This window comes from Tachypleus tridentatus, chromosome 10 (genome assembly GCF_004210375.1).
Source record: "Tachypleus tridentatus isolate NWPU-2018 chromosome 10, ASM421037v1, whole genome shotgun sequence".
NCBI lineage: Eukaryota > Metazoa > Arthropoda > Merostomata > Xiphosura > Limulidae > Tachypleus > Tachypleus tridentatus.
The window spans coordinates 90,654,517-90,658,439 of record NC_134834.1 but is presented as its reverse complement, the minus strand read 5'-3'; positions in this window follow the sequence as shown (position 1 = coordinate 90,658,439).

Below are 3,923 nucleotides of genomic sequence, written 5' to 3'. Positions count from 1 at the left end.
TCTACCCCTAATCTACAACTTTTGATTTAGGAACGGTTAGTACAGATTTTTCACTAGTAGTTTTGCGCGAAATTTCAAAAACCAACAAAACAGTTTTGTTATTAGCAGATTTATCTCGATTTGAATAATATTGCATGCATGAAACATATAACACTCCTAAACCTTTTCTTAATGCAGTATATTTCATTAGGTGCTGCAGATGGTCATTTTTAATGATGTCTAATTACAAATAATGAAGCAGAAAGTAATAGTTATCTGAACAAGGGGAATTGTTTTGTTTTGTTTGTTTTGAAATTTCGCACAAAGCTACTCTAGGGCTATCTGTGCTAGCCGTCCCTAATTTAGCAGTGTAAGACTAGAGGGAAGGCAGCTAGTCATCACCACCCACCGCCAACACTTGGACTACTCTTTTACCAACGAATAGTGGGAATGACCGTCACATTATAACGCCCCCCACGGCTGAAAGGGCGAGCATGTTTGGCGCGCCGGGGATGCGAACCCGCGATCCTCAGATTACGAGTTGTACACCTTAGCCCACCTGGCCATGCCTGTCCCACAAGGGGAATATGTTTTTTTTTCTGTCATATGTAAAGTAAATATTTAGGTTACCATTGATATTTACATCAACGTACAAAATAATAAGTAGGAAAATCCCTTAATTAAAATGGCTATATCGTGAAATACTATCGTCCTATTAGAATAAAAGCTCACTGGAGACTCATTGAAAATCAGAGACTTTAATAAGAAAAGGTTGGATTTGGCATAAGATGTTTCAAATTGCATCTGCATCACTTTAACACTGCTTTTATTTTCTCTCGTTGTCTAATACAAAACTGAGGGGCTGATAAAATTACTTTCTTTGGAATAAGTTCTTCTTAAGATATAATTATTAATATGTAGGATTTTTCTTATACGTCAGTTTGTACGTTGTCTGATATCACCTTATATTTTGAGATACTAAAATCTTTGGCTGAAAAATAATGTGTCACTGGAAGCAGGCTTTTGAATTTTCACACTATGTTATGTACTATAAGGAAACCTAATTAGTGTATTTGCGCTGAGTTAAAGGAACATGTGAATCTTACTAATCGGATGCAGCGTCGTATTGAAAATTCTTAAATTCTCAGTCAGACACAAATAGCTAAACCACAACCAGTTAAAATAACGCAAAATTATAACACAGTTACGTTCCAACCTCACCATCAAATGTAAAATAACCGTTTCAGTAGTTAGAAACTATGTAAAAATAGAACGGCTACGTAAATATAGAATGTAGACACACTGGCTGTTTTCTGAAGACGGTTGAAAAGGTATTAAAACTTTAAAATGTTTGTTAACCCAAAGATTATCTAAGAAGGTCGAAACATTGTTTGTACTTTATTTTAATTAAAATGTTTGTTAACCCAAAGATTATCTAAGAAGGTCGAAACATTGTTTGTACTTTATTTTAATTAAAGTGTTAATACCCATACCAGCCATCCTTAGAATATATTTTTACTTGAAGTGGTTTTCTCGTCATCATGAAAATTAGGTGTTTTTTACGTTTTTTTGTTTGATTCTATTTGCCTAAACACGCTCAAAAATATCAAAGGTTACGAACAAGCCTAGATTTACTTTGGTCAAGTAAATGGCTGTGTTAATATTATGTGTTTTCACAGTTGCCTATGGTTCTGGATCATTCACCTATGGTGTTATGGGAACTATTTCGTGAGGAAGATTTCTGTAAATGAAGTCGTATTATGTATATATATGAAAGTAGACATCGATTAATTTCACTGACAAGTCCAGTAATATGTACGTTGAGCATACAACCTCCATTATTCTCAGATGTAAGACCGGTAACGACGTAGGTAGCACACGTGTTCTGGAAAGAAGAGTATTATTGTTTCGTTTAAAATGTTGTTCTCAGTCTCTAACAATGTTTTTCACAGATTTTCTCTACGTACCTTTCTCATCACTTTCACTCTCCGGTAAATGTGCCTTCCTTCGTCACACTCGTCACTTCTCATTGTTTTATTGAATCAATAAAGATTACTTCATATTATTACACACTGAGACTAGTCTGTTTTACTTTTCCAGCAAATGCGAGGGTTTGTAACGCTACCAAGTAGGAATTTTACACTCTCGATTAGCTTTTGCAACTCAAAGTTGAAGAATATGGTTTAACTCTCCAAAATATTTCTTGCTAGATCGCCTGTTATTCTGAAGATCTAATCCGATTTTACTGATGGAAATTAGTGCAATACAGAATACTGTATGCAAATATTTTCCTAATATGACTTTTGTATTCTGAAACCTAAATATTCGCACATCTGATTCTTTATCTAAAAGATAACTTGATATGGGTGTTACTTAACAGACTAATATAATCTTTGTACGTTGAATTTATAACCGAAAACAAGTTCTTAGCTGTTCACCAAATTCTTAGACATTCAAATAATTTTTGACATATTTTTGCTAACATTCACTTATACAGAAATATCCAAAGGCAACACTATTCATATAAAGAATTTCAAAATATCTTCCACGTAAACAACGCTCCTAAATATACTTTTATGTTCACTGTTTAATACGAAACGTTGAGTAACCATTTATTGTTTATCAACCAATTGTTTATTGTTTCGTGGAATGCTGTTTGGTTATGAAAATTTGCCTATAAGTTTAAAATATGTACTTTTGTGGAATGCAGGTTACAATAGGCCTAATTTAAGGTTTCAACCGAAGTTTTCAAATCTTGCGTCAAATCGGTTTACTGAACATATTTTAAAATATTATATACAAATGAATTATATGATGGTCGTTTCAAGTTAAGCAAAAGTTACGAAATGGGCTACAGTGCTCTGCCCACCACGAATATCGAACCCAGGGTTTTAGCGTTATAAGTCTAGAAACAAACAGCTAAGTCACTAGAAAACTTATAAAATGCAAAAATATTTCTATAATATAATTGTTTAAGAACATATTATCTAAAAATTAAAGTGTTAGGTCTGTACTATTTTATCGCAAGTTGTTTTCAAGTTTTACATTTCAAGATAGGTTTATCTATGCTGGATTATTACCGTGTTTGAAAGATATGCTTTAACTAACAAACAGCTATCAATATAGTGTGTGTGTTTTTCTTATAGCAAAGCCACAATAGCTGAGCCGACCGAGGGGACTCGAACCCCTGATTTTAGCGTTGTAAATCCGTAGACTTACCGCTGTACTAACAAGGGCGTCAATATAGTGTAATGTTTGTTAAATGTAACAATTAAAATCGTAATCACACATGAGTGTGGTCAATAGTCATGCGTTAAGAGAGACAAAGTAGAATTTGTGGGATGTTTGGCTTTCTAAATTCCAAATGAAAGAAAACTAGGCTGCGGCTTAACTTGAAGTGATATAAGTTATACGTCATTTACACTGGCAGTTACTTTAAAGCTTTGCTTTATAGGCTATCGGTAAGTACGCACACACACTTCTATCATTGTATAATGAACATTAAATTTATCTATTTTGTCACCTAAACATATTGCTTGCTTAGAAGTAACAAGGTGCAAATTTCATTTTAAGCAAGTAGATATCAATAATAATAATAAAAAAATGAAATGTGTTTTTTTCGAAGTGAAATTAGCTAATGTTTAAGTTAGCGTTAACACTGAGATTATTACACAAACAATTCCATAAGACAGCAATTTCTATAAACATACGTTTGATCACTGGTGTAGAATTGTCCGGATGTATTAAAATGAAACAACTCTGAACAATGAAGCTATCATAGCTCTCAAAACAGGTTTGATTGATCAAAAGAGGTTTGATTGATCAAAAACAGGTTTGATTGATCAAAAAGAGGTTTGATTGGTCCAAATTTCAAAGCGTGAAGTCACTGAACACTCTCTGTAGTTTCAGTTGTAGCATGTTACCAGAATGGCAGTCAGTTGTTT